The sequence below is a fragment of the Pleurodeles waltl genome, chromosome 7 (assembly GCF_031143425.1).
Source record: "Pleurodeles waltl isolate 20211129_DDA chromosome 7, aPleWal1.hap1.20221129, whole genome shotgun sequence".
NCBI lineage: Eukaryota > Metazoa > Chordata > Amphibia > Caudata > Salamandridae > Pleurodeles > Pleurodeles waltl.
In genome coordinates this window covers 1,397,637,999-1,397,653,357 of record NC_090446.1, presented here as the reverse complement: position 1 = coordinate 1,397,653,357, position 15,359 = coordinate 1,397,637,999, and the positions used below count along the sequence as shown (strand labels likewise).

Here is a 15,359-nt window from a genome sequence, read left to right as displayed (position 1 = left end):
ATGTCGGCTCTTAAAATGTTTTACTGGTCGCAAAAATACAGGTTGCAAGATGCAACCAGTGTTTTCATACCAGAAATCACAAAGCTGCTGGCAATAAAGAAAATGAAAGTCACTCTAATACATCGAAGAAACAATTAAATAATAAGAACAATTCATTTTAATTTAGCATCCTATACAAGTCAGAAAAAAATATGTCATAGCGCATGCTTACTGTTGCATCACAAACCAAAACTAAACCAAACCAAAAAGCCTTTAAATACTGGCAATCATAGCAAATAGTTATCCCTGCATAACACAGCATCAAAACAAATCACCAAGAGACACTGTGAAAATAGTATAACAACAGATATAGTGTAAAAGACATTTTTCATAACATTTGCTCAATCACACAATACTATTTCACTTATCCAAAGTGTGGAGAACTTAAAAGATACCACTGTGCGCAAGAGCGTAAAATTAGAGTATAGAAACTCATATATACCCGCATACTCCCTTCCAGGAGTCATTTAAACTAATAAAAACGTACACTGTCAAAAAAGTACACAGCCCCCCCATAAAATTCTAGTATCCGACCCATAAAGGCACAAGACAAGACCGCGCACGTTGCTGATTTTTCAATCAAAATATTATGGGGTACATTAGGCAGCACATAGTAGCACCTAGATAAACAATAGATCCATTTGTCAAATTCAGCAGGAAGATCATAATCCCTGAATTAAACACTTACTTGACTGTGACTAAATAGACTTACAACTCAAACATGCATGATGAATAAACATATACAGGCACATAATGTATCGTCAGCCTGCAACCTTATCACCACAGTTCTTGGTCTACTCCAACCTCCATATTGGAATGGTGGACCAATAACAATACTGCTTATACGGACTATTAATACACTTGCAAAAAGGAAACAAGGGCCAACAATATTAGCATAACAATTGTACAATAACTAAGGCTTATATATAAGAAATTCCCAAATAGCGATTCCGTAGAAATCGCTATTTGGAAATCACAAAAGGGAATGTATGTAACCTGCGATTTGCTTATAGCTATTCCTACGGATTTGTATTCACTATTAGAACATACTAATTGGGAAATGGGAAAATTGTGATTTTCTTGTAGGAAATCACAGTTTCGGAAACAGAGCATCCTGGAAACTTCTGTTTGCTTTATAGATACCACTAGCTCTGATCCAATCTTGGAATGGATCAAAGTAATGCCCAGTGACATCAAAGGCACCTCGCTGCAGATGGGTGGTAAACATACGGGCCTTCATAAGAATTTTTACGGCCTCAGGCAAGACATATTTTCGGTCTCCCAGTTAGGAATAAGTAATTCAAGCCCTCATGATGTCAACAATAATTAACTATACTGAAACCACGGCACTCTAGAACATCTGAAAGAGTAAACTGCCCAGTATTTGCAGGCAAAAAGTAGCAAAAGAAAGCTTGAAAAGTAATGCAAGAGCAGTTCCTTTTTGTGCTTGAAGTTATTTTTTGGGAACAACAGTTATTTATATGGAAGTCACTGCCCAGCCTTTTTCTTATATTGTAGGAAGGATAGCAACAGTCAATTGATGAACGCTAAGCAGACTAGAGTATAATTGAAATAAAGTTAAATATGCACATAGTATTTGGAATTGCATCTTTCATTGCTTGATATTCATAATCACATGTAAATCCATCCCCTTCCCAATGGCATTTTCACTGCAACAGTGTAAATAAGCATTGGCAAAGCCAAACGGTCTCGTATAGGCAAGACCATTGGCTTTGACGATCCTTGTTGACTGGGTGTTTTAAACATGCTAATCATTTGTTCAGCCAATGCCCTCGAAACGACTACACAACAATTGTGATGCGTGGCGCATAATGCATTTTTGCATCACAAGTCTACTGTTATTAATACTTCATATCTGGCCAGTGTGGGTGTTACAGGTTTTGAATGTTGTTATTTTTTCCAATCACAATTGGGCATAACCCATAATATTTATACAGAAATTGTCTGACACCTGTCCTGAGTCAGTGGGATAAAAAAGTTGTCAGCACAATATCACACTGGGCTACAGTGCACAGACTCCGAGGAAACAAGACGCATATGGCGCAAAAACCCACATACACCAGGACAGGGTTAGCCTAGGAATCAATGTAATGAACAGTAACATGACCAATGATAATGTGCCCATGTTCTATCTTTCTACTCACATATTGAGTAAAACACAGTTGAAAGTTCTCAGTCAAGGCTTCTCCTTTCTCCTTATCCATTGCAATGTCTACCTGACACCAAATTAGAACTGTGCTGTTTGCTCAGGTCTACAAGGTTGAAATTTGTTTTTCAAATAATTACCTATACAATATACAACAGGACTGCACTGACCCCCAAACATTAATCCACCCACACATCTACTGAGTAAAGAAGTCATTATTAGACAGAAGCATAAAGACAACTGAAAAACCCAGACCACTATTACAAACTACTATGCAAATAAACAGTAGAACACTTATCCAGGCAGTCACTAAACATGCCCTAGATCAGGAATGGATTAGTGAAGGTGAATAGATTTTGTGTAACCCATATTTTAGAATTATGTTACTATGGGCCTCATTACAACCTTGGTTGTAATCGCGGTGCGGCCGCACTCCCGCCGTGCCCATTCTGACATTCTAGCCAGCCCAGCGGTGATGTGGGCCGCAACATGGGAGCCAGCTCCAAATGGAGCCGGCGGTGTTGCGGCTGTGCGACAGGTGCAGCAGAACCCGTCGCGCTTTTCACTGTCAAAGTACTGTGGGGCTGTGCCTGGGAGCCCCGCGACTCCCCTTCCTGCCAGCCTTTCCATGGCGGTTCCTGGTGGGAAGGGGACTCGTAATCCCCTGGGAGTCCCGGCGGTGCGACCGCGTCGCTTCCGCCGCAGTCAAAATAGGCAAGATTGCACCGCCAGCCTGTTGCCGGTGCAATCGCCAAAACAGCCCTGGCGGTCTTTGATTGGTTGTAATGAGGGCCTATATCTTTTACCAAACAAACAAGAATAAACCAAACCTCAGCCTTGACCCACAATTGCAGGTTCCCAGTCAGTTTTAGAACCTCTAGCAAATTAAGGCTAGATACTATGGACCTCATCACGAGTGTGGCAGTCTTAAGACCGCCACACTCATGGTGGGTGTTGGACCACCACATTACCATTGTGGCGGAGCCACCACGGTCCGACCGCCGGCACCGCCAAGATGCCAGCAGTCAACAGCCTGGCGGTCTCAAAGGTCGTAATCTGCAAGGTGCGCTGGCCTCCAGATTACAAGTCCCCTTTCCGCCAGCCTTTGCATGCTAAGGCTGGCGGGAAAGGGGCGTCAGGGGCACCATCGGGGGGCTCCTACACTGCCCATGCACGCATGGGCAGTGCAGGGGCCCCCAATGGACAGCCTTGTCTCGCTTTTCACTGCCCAAATTATGGGCAGTGAAAAGAAGCGCGATAGGTGCTGTCACACCCGAGACACCACAACATTGCCACTGGGTCAATTACGAGCCAGCGTCAATGTTATGGTGAGTTTCCTGCTGGGAGGAAACGCTGTTTCCGTCCGTCAGCCCAGTGGGAAACTTGTAAAAGGGCCCGCAGAGGGACGGCCACATAGGCGGTCATCCCAACGCGGGACTTTGACGGACGGCTTCCTCCGCCCACCAAAGTCGTAATGAGCCCCATAGTCTGTGATTAAAAATGGTGAAGGCTTGATTTCACTAAGAAAATGGATAGTTCGGCCACTCTTGACATTGAGCATCTGTACACTAACATTCTGCAGCTGAAAGCACTAGCAGTTTTGGAGTTGTCGTGGTTTGGACTCTTGCTCTGAGCAAGACTGCTGGTTTAAGGATAACAGTACTTTTGTTTGTAGGGGACTGAGTCTTTCCTACAACAAGTCGCAACTGTTGTCCCAACCTTACTGGCTCACTAGCAGAACCTCACCAGAAACACTATAGTAAAAGGTGATTTATGGCAGTCGCTTACGCATGGACTCAAAGTAAGATATCTCAGGGTATGTCGTGGTTGAACGGAGATTACCCTTTTCTCACAGATATATTATGTCTCATACAAACACAGGCAATGACACAGATGCAGTAAAGTTATAATAGCTTTTTATTTAACATAACTGCAATTTGCGATAAGTTGCATGGACTGCAATGATTAGGATAATGAATATAGCAAGTAACAGTATTGTGAAGAAGAGAGTCATTGTTATGGAGACCCCCACCATTTTGCAATATATGAAAGAAATATATATATATGTATACATAAGATGGAATATGCCCTAATACCCTAATGAGAATAGGCCTAACCTCCTACCTAAAGGAGAGCTGGGTTTGCTAAACCTAATCTGCCAAAGCCGTATCCATGAGAGGAGCCCCCAACTCTCGTTACCTTGGAATGAGGTCTCTATCTCAGACTCCGTAGGGACACGAAGACTGGGTCAGCGTCAAGACGACTGCAGCATCGGTATCAGTGATGGTGGCGATGCCTTCTGGTCGGAATCCCTTTGATTATCTGTCTAAAGTGTGATGTATTTATACAGATCTACAAGGTCCCCTGACATAGGTATATTCCAAAACAATAGATAACAGGCATGCTTGGGACGGCAATTAATATCAACAATCCCTCGAAAGTATAGAGAGGGAAAATCCCTAAGTGTGAACACCTACTGTTTGTTTGTCTTTGGTGCTTGATCTTGACGCCTTGGCACGGTGACACTGATAATGTAACTCATAACAAGTGGCCTAACTATAAACAAGGCAGCCATCTTAGAAGAAATAAATAATTAAATGGGCTAAGACAGAGCAAGCTAAGTAGGTTAAAAGTCACTAGGTGACAGGGGCACGAGTCTACAAGCCAGCGGCTAAGCTAACTCATGCTATCCCATTAAAACGAACTAGGATTCATTACAGAGTCAGTATTAGAAACAAGACCGTATCCACATAGAGTACCAGCTTCCCTTATTATTAATTGTGCACAAATGCCCTCATATGGTAATTATTTCAGCTGCGGTGACTATTTCTACCAGCAAATAAAAGAGGCTGTTATGGGTGTAGGTTTTGCACATTCCAAGCAAGTCTTTATGTTACAGCATTTGAATACAAGAACATTAATGGTTCCTGAATTCCCGTGAGGAACAATGTCAAGAAATGGATTTGACACATTGACAACGTGTTTTGATAAGTGTGAATCTTTGGAAATCTAATTCGACTTCCAATTATCAGTAAAATCACAAAGGAGGGCTTCTATTTTGCATTCCAATATGATAACAAAAAAAGAATTGGCTACTTCGACTTATATATTACTGCAGAAGAGTGTTGCCTCTACACAAGTCGTCTCTACAGAAAGTCTACAGAATGCAGTGCTCTCCTTGAAAGTTTTAACCAACACCTGTACAATTTTCTGGATAATATTTCTCATAGATAGTTTTTATGTATATGTTATCATTGTTCAAAAATGGGATTATGTTTGTCAAGTGAGAGTTTTGGCAAACAAACCACAATCTTGTCCTTGTTGACGCAGATTGATCAAAAGAGTGATGAAGAGGGCCTGACACTACAACCCGGAGTCTCTTCTGCACGTCAGAGACGAGATCACTAAATAAAATAGAATATGTTACAACGTTTGGTACTGAGTATAGTGATGTCATGATCCTGGTACTTAAAACTAGCATCTCATAAATAGTGAAGTTTCTAACTTGACAGACTCATGTTTGCCTTTAGGAGAGCAAGAAATCTAAGACATTGCTTGGTTGCAGCTTACAAAGAATCCCCTACGAAAAATATTCTCACATTGGCATGGGGTCTTCACCCAGTTCTAGGGCAGTACAGATGTGACCAATGTTTGCCTTGTAATGCTGCTAAAATTGTGAAATCTTTCTTAGCAAATAGGAAAGAATGATGTCTGAGAAATGTCTCTAACTGTAACATGTGTACTGTAATTTATTGTATTAAATGCCCCTGCTGCCTCCAGGAAATTGGCAAAACTACACTGCAAATTTTAAAAGAATAATTCTAAAGTATCAGTCATCCATCAGGTGTAGAATAATGAATGCTCCCCTTTCAGAACACTACATAAGTAAAAACTTGCCAGGAAATTGAAATGAGCTGGATCGTGGCTAATGTAATCAAGCATAACAAAAGGTGAGTGACTGTGTAGAAAGCTTTGAAACTGAAAGAAACCTGCTGATGATAGCAAGCAAATACTGTGAACAAAAAATCAAATGTGGCTGTTGAGTGGCTCTCTTTAGAAATCCTATTACTGTTGACCATTGCGTTTTGCTCTAATCCCTCTTGGGTATATGATTACCAGGGACTGGTATGACTTGGCTTGGGTTAATGTCTTCTGCCGCAAAAAATGTGACCAGTTGGGTCTTGTGTGTCTCTGTAACCTGGGGATGGTTATAGTAGCATGCATCACCATTTATATTATGTGGATTGTTTTCCTGCAGTGGATAAAAGAAACCTAACAAAATGAATAATTTATCATGAGACAATGCATACCTCAAACATCTAATATAGTGTACCAACATAATATATGGTAAAGAGTATCTATGAGGGGGGAGTGTCTATGGTGGGTGTAGCACCATCTCCCCAGCAGGTAAAAGATGGTAGCATATGTGATAAGTGGATCCAATGTATGATCACAGGAAAACGCTGCAACATAATTCAGCAGCACTCAGTTTAGGGTAGTGGGAGATAACTACTGTCAGGCCCCCTGCTGTGATAACTCTACTCTCAAAGGAACATGGGTTTAGGTTCCTGAGGGCTCCCTATGCTACTGTCTCACTCACTAATATAGGTATGGTAATAGGTGTGCAGGAGACATGGCAATTCCAGATGCGGCTAACCATGAAGAAACTGTCCCACATCATGCCACTAAGGAATCTATCATTAAAATTAAGCCATCATTGACTCCCCAAAGGAGTCTTATAGATTCTGGGAGTTCACCAGTGCTGGGACCAGTAAACTAGTCATGGCAATTAAGTTGGGTAAGGACCTTGAAGGTGGGTTGTAAAGCAATATTACACAATTGCTGGACACAGCGCTAAATCTGGAGTAGAACCAAACTGTGTTTTTTTTTCCTTTGCCATTCTCATCTTATTATAGAAGGGATTCAACCATTGAGTTTCCTGCAGATTTAGCACTTCACCAGAAATTAGAGGATTTGTAATTGCGCCGTGGCTCTACACCAAGCACTATCTGTTTTGGACAACTGAGGTTCTGCTCATAAAATGTGAGTGCTTCAGTGCATTCTTTATCTACTGCTTTCCATGTTCTCTTCAGAGAACAGGTAGGGATTGAACACTGGGGTCTTACTGCACAAGCGAGGTCACAGATCAGTATAGTACAGTATGCAAAGGTCTCATGCAATCCTAGCAGTGCTGCAACAGATCAAAAAAGTTCAACAAACTTGGCCTACAAACGAGGCAAATAGTTGCTGCGACAGCAGGAAAGGTCTTAAACGGGGGTATCTACCAAGACATCGGGTAGCAGAGGACAGATAAAAAATGTATAGGTGTGAGGAAGGAATTGCGTTAGGTAAAAAGGAGTTTCTGTTTCTGATTCTGTGTAGTGAATAGTGATGGGAGCAGTGTTTGGTTGAGCAAACGGAATGTGTGGTCATCCTGACTGGTGGAAGGTGCAGTGTTTGAGGTAAAGTGAAGCGCATGTGATGACCCTTAGAAAGGAATGGCGGTAACCACTGGTGTAATGAAACTTGGGGGGTCCCCCCCGCAAAGTACATAGAAGGGCCCCCTTCAGACTCATTTAGGGGCTCTCATGCCAAGTTACTGTGCTGAGGGGGCCCCCTGGGGTTCAGGGAACCCCCCGCACTGCACTGCAGGAGCTGTGGGCGCCTTCGTTTCGGCCCTGATGGTAAAAAGTGTTCTAAGGTGGTTAGGTATTGAATGGTGTGCTGGTGGTAGTGCAAAGCATGAAAGCGCTGTAGCCTGAGGCAAGGGGCAGCTATGAAATTAATAAGAGAACATGACACCTAGGCTTTGCTCTTCTGTCCTCCTGAAGCATTCTTACTAAATGTTCACCTAACCTAAATTTGTTTCTTTGTGCTGACTGCTGGTTTGTACCCAGAACATGTGTTTATGTCCACAAGTTTCACAAGCCTTGCTCAAAGTGTTCTGTGATCTATTGTCACTGCACAGTCATGTGGTGATGTCATCATTACCAGCCTGACCCTCGCCAGTTAAATAATTGAGTATGTGGAAATGACTGTCATGCCCTAAAGTGCTTTGCTTGGCTAGAAATGACTAGGAATGTCTGGTGCAGTGGCTCCTTTCATCACACCATCATCACTTGTGCCTTTGTTAACACCATCTTCTGCACCTTTGACAACCCTCCCCTTATCCATGGCCATCACCACAGCCCCTCACCTCCCATCACATTGGTCAACTCTCTATTCAACCTCACCTTCATGAAATCTACCACTGCCCAATCACTCTCAACTTTGACAAATTTGCCATCACACTCACCTTAAACAACCTTCACATCACGCTTGCCTTCACCAACCATCCCATCATCCTGGACTTCACCAAACCTCTCATCGCCTTTGCTTCGCTAAGCCTCCAATCATTCTTGGCATATTCAATCCTCCTCCTCATGTTCCGCAAACCTTCTTTTGTCTTCTACAAAACGTCCAACATGCTGTCATGTATTTACCTTCACAATCCTCTCTTCGGTCTTCAACTTCACCATTCATCCCATTACCCTTGCTCACCCTCTCACCCTCTTCATACTATCCTAATAATTGTCCCTTTAGCCTTGACTTCAGGAACCCTCCACTGAGGCATCGAAACCCATATTTACCAATCAACCCTCACATCTCCTTCACTTTGACCATCCCTTACATCACCCTCACCTTGACTCTCTTATCACCATCATCTTGACCAAAGCTTCCATCACCCTCACTACTCCATGTATGGTTAGGTTTGCCGCCTATCTTAGAAATAGATATCAGCCATCTGTTTACTATTCTGGAACAGCCAAGAGCTGACAAGATAAGAATTTGTGTAAAATTGTCATAATTGTTTTGTGACGTGGCAATCCTCCCTCTGTTGATCTAATGCACATTCCTAAACAAGTTAGGTAGCTATCACATACGTCTGTATCTGCGTGCTATTTAGGAGTACGTTCCGAAACAGCAATAAAACTACAAGATTTCACTGCTTTTCTCAATATTTTCTACTGGTCTCGACTTAAAAATACATGCCAGACGGTAGAAAACAGCCACGGGTCAACCCTGCTTCTGAGTCTTGCCTAAACACTTTATGGCCCATCACCTTCCTCACCCATTCACCACTGCCCTGTTCCTCACCCCATCACTCCCCGTTTCCTGGGTTCAGGGGTCACCTCAGAAAATGCACTCCCATTCATAACTGGCCGATGCGAGCCGGGGAGGCCCCGCTAAACAAAGACACTGTCTGTGCTTCTCACTGACTACGAGTTGCGCATACCATTATGGAGCCAGCAGACGGCCAGGCAGGGAAAGCGCCGCGCGCCAGTCTTCCGCCATTCCATCCATGCGGGGTCCTCGAGGGGAGCAATGAGTACGGCAACGCAGCAACCACGACCGAAAAGACAGGAGGCGACGACTCACGTCAGAGCACCAGCGAATAATTACAGCAGTGCAGGAGAGGGCACTCACGTTGGTGCACGAGAGGCCACTCACCTCGGCGCACGTGACACTACTCACAGCAGTGGAGAGGGAGCAAATCTGTGCACAGAAAGCTCGACTCGCGTTGAACTGTGTACTTAAAGCGATATGCGGACGAATACTTGAAACAACGCTGATGACAGCACTCACATTAATTCGGAGAGGGTAATACATCACGTCAGCAACTGATAAACGAGACAGACCAGTAAACCTCAGTACAGAAATAAAGGTACTCACATTAGGAAGCCAAATGCAGTGCTGCTACAGGCCTCGGACCATACACGGCTGTCTGAGTCAGTCCCAGCTGCAGGTCTGGAGACTACTCCTGTTCTCCCAGTCACAGGTCTGGAACTGGAGCCTGGCCCTACTCCTCTAGATGCAAGTTTGGAGTCTGCTCTTTCTCCCACAGTTGTAGGTGTGGTGGGTGTGGAAGCCGGCCTGGTGCTGCGTTCACAGCTGTAGGGCTGGAACCTGGCCCTGATCTCCCAGCCTCAGGTCTAGAATTGTTTCCTCCTGTTTATCAAGTTGCATGCCTGAAACATGGTGCTGTTTTTCCCTTGCTGTAGGAGCACTGGTCTGCCACTCTCCCACCTCCAGGTCTGCATTCTAATACAGCTCTCTCCCAGTTGCAGGTTTGGTGCCCATTGTTTCTTCACCATCTGCACCTCTAGTGCCTGGTCATGTCTTCACCAGTTGCAAATCAGGAGCTTAGTTTACTTCTTTCCGAGGAGTACGCCTAATGTCCGGCCTATATCCCCTAGCTGCAGGCCTAGAGCCTAGCCCTGCCACTGCCAACTGCAGGTTCAAACCCAAGACCTATATTTAACAGTTGCAGTTCCATAGCTTGTTCTTGACATTTCCCAGCTGCATGCCTAGAGCCTACTCTTGGTCTTCCCCTGTTGTAGGCCTAGAACCTGGTCCTTGCTCTTCAGCTACATATCTTAACACAAGTTCTGATTCACAAACAGTAGTTTTGGATGCCAGAGTTGTGCTTCAGCTGTAGGTCTGGAGCCTGGTCTTGTTACCTTGATGCAGGTGGGGAGGCTGGCACTGCTCATTCAACAGCAAGCCTGTTACTTCTAACTTCGGTGGAATCTGGTCCTGAAGCCGCCTGTTTGAAATCTGGTCCTTTTCTCCTGGTGACGGTCTGGAGTTTGCCACTGCTTCTCCCACAGCAGTTCTTGGAACCTGGTCCAGTGCCGCATCCACAGCTCTGGAGCGTGTTCTTGCTTTCTGCTACCTGCAAGTCCTTGGCCTCAGCTGTAGACGTGGAACCAGGTCCTATACCATGGATGCACGCCTGTAGGCTGCTCTGTTTTTCTCTAGCTATCGGTCTACAGCCTGGCCCTGGGACCCATCTGTAAGTTTGTAGCTCGCTCCTGTGCCCCAGCTGTAGGTCGGGAGCCTTCTCTTGCTTCCTCCAGCTGCAGGTCTGTAGCCTACTCTTGTGTCCCACCTATGCAGGCCTAGAGCCCGGTCTTGCTTTCCTCGAGCTGTAAGTCTGGTGCCTAATCCTGTGCCCCAGCTGCAGCTCTACAGTTTGGCCTTGCTTTTTCCAGCTGCATGCCTGCAGTCTGGTCCTGTGCCCGGTATACAGGTATCCAGCCTCGTCCTGTGCCCCAGCTGCAGGTGTGGAGCCTGGTCTTACTTTCCTCCAGCTGCAGGTCTGGAGACTAGTTCTGTGACCCACCTGCAGCTTTAGAGCCTGGTACTGTCTCACAGAAGCACTTTTATAGCTTGGTCCAATCCCGCAGATGCAGATCTTGAGCCTGGTCCTTCCCCACAGATGAGGGACTGGAGCCTGGTGTTGTGTCCCAGCTGTACATCTGAAGCCCAGTCCTTCCTGACAGATGCAGGTCTAGAGACTGGTCCTCTTCCACAGATACAGGTCTGGAGCCTGTCCCTGGCCCACAGATAACGGTCTGGATCCTGGATTTGCTTTCCTCCAGATGCAGGTATTTAGCATTGTCCTGTGCTCCACCTGTAGCTTCAGAGCCTAGCCATGTCCCACATGTACATTTAGAACTTGACCATCTCCCAGATGTGCAGGTCTGCAGACTGATCCTTTCCCATTGAAGCAAATTTGAAGCCTGGTCCTGTGCCCAAATGTAGGTCTGAAGCCTGGTCCTGTATCACAGACGCAGGCCTAGAGTCTGGCCCTTTCCCACAGATGTAGGTCTGGAACCTGGTAATATCCCACAGATGTAGGTCTGGAGCCTGGACCTGTACCACAGATGCAGGTCTGGAGGCTGGTCCTGTACCACAAATGCAGGTCTGGAGCCTGTTCCTGTACCTCAGATGGAGGTCTAGAGCCTGGTCCTTTCCCACAGATGCAGGTCTGGAGCCTGGTACTTTCCCACAGATGCAGGTTTGGAGCCTGTTCCTTTCCCACAGATGCAGGTCTGGAGCCTGGTCCTTTCCCACAGATGCCCACAGATGCAGATCTGGAGCCTGGTCCTTTCCCACAGATGCAGGTCTGGAGCCTGGTACTTTCCCACAGATGCAGGTTTGGAGCCTGGTCCTTTCCCACAGATGAAGGTCTGGAGCCTGGTCCTTTCCCACAGATGCAGGTCTGGAGCCTGGTCCTTTCCCACAGATGCAGGTTTGGAGCCCGGTCCTTTCCCACAGATGCTCACAGATGCAGGTCTGGAGCCTGGTCCTTTCCCACAGAGGCAGGTCTAGAGCCCGGTCCTTTCCCACAGATGCAGGTCCGGAGCCTGGTCCTTTCCCACAGATGCCCACAGATGCAGGTCTGGAGCCTGGTCCTTTCCCACAGATGCAGGTCTGGAGCCTGGTCCTTTCCCACAGATGCAGGTTTGGAGCCCGGTCCTTTCCCACAGATGCTCACAGATGCAGGTCTGGAGCCTGGTCCTTTCCCACAGATGCAGGTCTGGAGCTCGGTCCTTTCCCACAGATGCAGGTCCGGAGCCTGGTCCTTTCCCACAGATGCCCACAGATGCAGGTCTGGAGCCTGGTCCTTTCCCACAGATGCAGGTCTGTTGCTCAATCTCGCCCCTGCGTAGGACGCAGAGTTCAAAGGGTGCCCAGCACACTGCAGCTCAGCAGGAGTCGGAGGTGGGGGGTGGGGAGGGCTCGATCCTGGGCTCTGCTTCCCTCTCGCAGTCCTGATCTCCGGCTCTTTTAATTACCTCTCACCGCCAGGCTTTAGGCGAGAAGTCTGAACCAGCCATATACCACAATGAATACTGTTAATTAGCACATGTTCATTACTGTGTGGGGTAGGTGTGTGCAACGCAGCACAGACTTCCCTTTCTTCCCCTCGCGTTCTCTTTCCTCCTCTGATGGTGCAGTAGCGTTTGTAGAGCTCACACGAACGGCAGCGGAATACTAATCCAGCGGGGAGAGCGAGGCATGGTGTGAAGGGGGGAGGGCGAAGGCAGATTGACCAGAGAGGCAGGAGAGAGACAGAGAGACAGAGAGAGGCAGAGAGAGACGGAGAGCAAGAGAGAGAGAGAGGCAGAGAGAGCAAGAGAGAGAGAGAGAGACAGAGAGAGAGGCAGAGAAAGACAGAGAGAGAGAGAGACACAGAGAGAGGCAGAGAGAGCAAGAGAGACAGAGACAGGCCGAGAGAGAGACAGAGAGAAGCAGAGAGAGCAAGAGAGAGAGAGACAGAGACAGGCAGAGAGAGAGAGAGAGAGACAGAGAGATACAGAGAGAGGCAGAGAGAGAGGGGCAGAGAGAGCAAGAGAGACACACAGAGAGGCAGAGATAGCGAGTGAGAGATACAGAGAGAGCGAGAGAGGGGCAGAGGGAGGGAGAGGGAGAGAGAGAGAGAGAGACAGACAGAGACAGGCAGAGAGCGAGACAGAGGCAGAGAGAGCGAGAGAGAGACAGAGAGAGGCAGGGAGAGCGAGAGAGGCAGAGAGAGTGGCAGAAAGAGTGAGAAAGAGAGACAGAGAGCGAGACAGAGAGATAGGGAGACGCAGCGAGAGAGAGAGAGAGGCAGAGAGAGTGAGACAGAGAGAGAGAGACAGAGAGAGGCCGAGCGAGAGAGAGAGCGAGAGAGAGAGAACCAGCCAGAGAGTGAGAGAATCAGGGAAGAAGGAGAGAGAATGTAAGGATGCTAGAAAGACACGCAGAGGAAAGTGAGAGTTGGTATGCAGGAGAGAGGGAGAGAGAAAGGGGGAGGGGAGAGAAAGACGGAGTGAAGGGGGAAATTGGGGAAAAGCGATAAAAGAAGAACGAAAGAGAAAATGTGTGTGTGGGGGAGATGCAGCAGAATATGTGGGGCGATTAAGGAAAGATTCTGCGTGAGAAGGGAGTAAATGTTAGGACAGAAGAAAATAAACAAAGGGCGGGAGATAGAGAGCGTGTTTGGTGGAGAACGAATGAGAATGGAGAGAACAGAAGATTTAAAGGGGAAATGACAGAGGGAAATAAACTATAGGCTGAAAGTAAAGAAGAAAGAGATAGAGGATGTGGTGGGGGTGTCTGTCAGCTGCATAGGGAACGGGTGCATTTGGGTAAAAACATTTTTTTAAAAAGATGAAACACCAGACAAGTGCTTTTCAATTCACATATCATTTTTTCAGCTCTGCTCAAGGCCGCATTATTTGCTACACAATTAAAAACAATAACCATGCGCTCAAATTTGTCATAAAAAACAACAGCAGAGCAAACTCTTGAATAATGGATGCACTGCAGTGACGCTCGGACACATGAGGCAATGGAAGACCAAAAGCGCAAATAGCATTTTTTTCGGGCATCAGGTACATCTATGCAGGCAAACAAAACGTTGGTGTCCTATATTAAGCAATAGTAGGAAAGAATAACGTGAGCCAAAAGTGTTTCCACATCTCAGGTGGCATTTTTCTTTTTGCAACAGGAAGAAGCCGCCAAGTAAGTTTTTTAATCAAGCCAAGTTTGAAAAATTCCGGATTCAAGTTCGCTTTCTATAGTGAAACGTTTTTCACTGTGTTGCAAAATAATCTTTACTCTGATCATATCCAGCCAAGATGGCAAATGCAAGCAGACGTTCTCTGTGCAAGTTATTCTGCAAAACAGCAAATGTCTGAACATTTCTTCACGTGTCCTCACCGGTTTCTCTTGATCTGCTTTAGACTTGATATTTTTCACCGTCTGGCAACATCTCCCACAACCAATGACTGGTCTGAAGTTTTAACTAAATGCCCATGTGACAATTTCTCAGTTCAAATCACCATGCACATTTTGTTTTTTTGTATATTTTATAAAGACCTGAGTAAGCATTTTATATTGCCTACGCTACGCGATTAAAGCTTTGCTGTATTTGCAATCATTACCTACTCTACCAGTTTGTTGTACCTTATCGAGTTTTTTTTATGGTTTATGATTCATTTTAGGACGAATCTGGCTACTATGATTTGTCCGTGTTGAGTTGAACTTCTTCATATCGCACTATTTGCACTTGATGACATATTTTTAATTTTCAGATGTAATTTATTTATGCAAATCTGTTTTAATTACAACGCGTTTAAATTACAACGCATTATACTGTTATATTCTGTAAGCTTTTATGATTTTTAACATGAAAATCGAATACAGCTAATTGAATACATTTTTTGTATATTACATTTTGCTTCATAAATTGTCTCAAATTTCATAATTTCATTCCAATAGTAAAAGTATAGTAAAATATAAAACTTTGGAATATTTGTAGTTTCCCATAGAGTTTCGG

At 45.5% G+C, this 15,359-nt stretch overlaps 1 protein-coding gene across 4 annotated transcripts in view; it reads right to left on the bottom strand.

Moving 5' to 3' along the window:
• LRRC4B (leucine rich repeat containing 4B) overlaps window positions 1-13,127 on the bottom strand; it is a 1,040,654-nt gene extending 1,027,527 nt beyond the window's left edge. For 3 of the 4 annotated variants that reach the window (XM_069201000.1, XM_069201001.1, XM_069201002.1), the window contains exons 1-2: window positions 12,425-13,127; window positions 9,920-12,313 (exon numbers count right to left, since the gene is read on the bottom strand). The gene's annotated coding sequence lies outside the window, so the exon portion shown is untranslated. Of the gene's footprint in view, window positions 1-9,919 lie in introns of all 4 variants that reach the window. The other variant, XM_069200999.1, reaches the window with a different exon arrangement.
• Window positions 13,128-15,359: the final 2,232 nt, after the last annotated feature.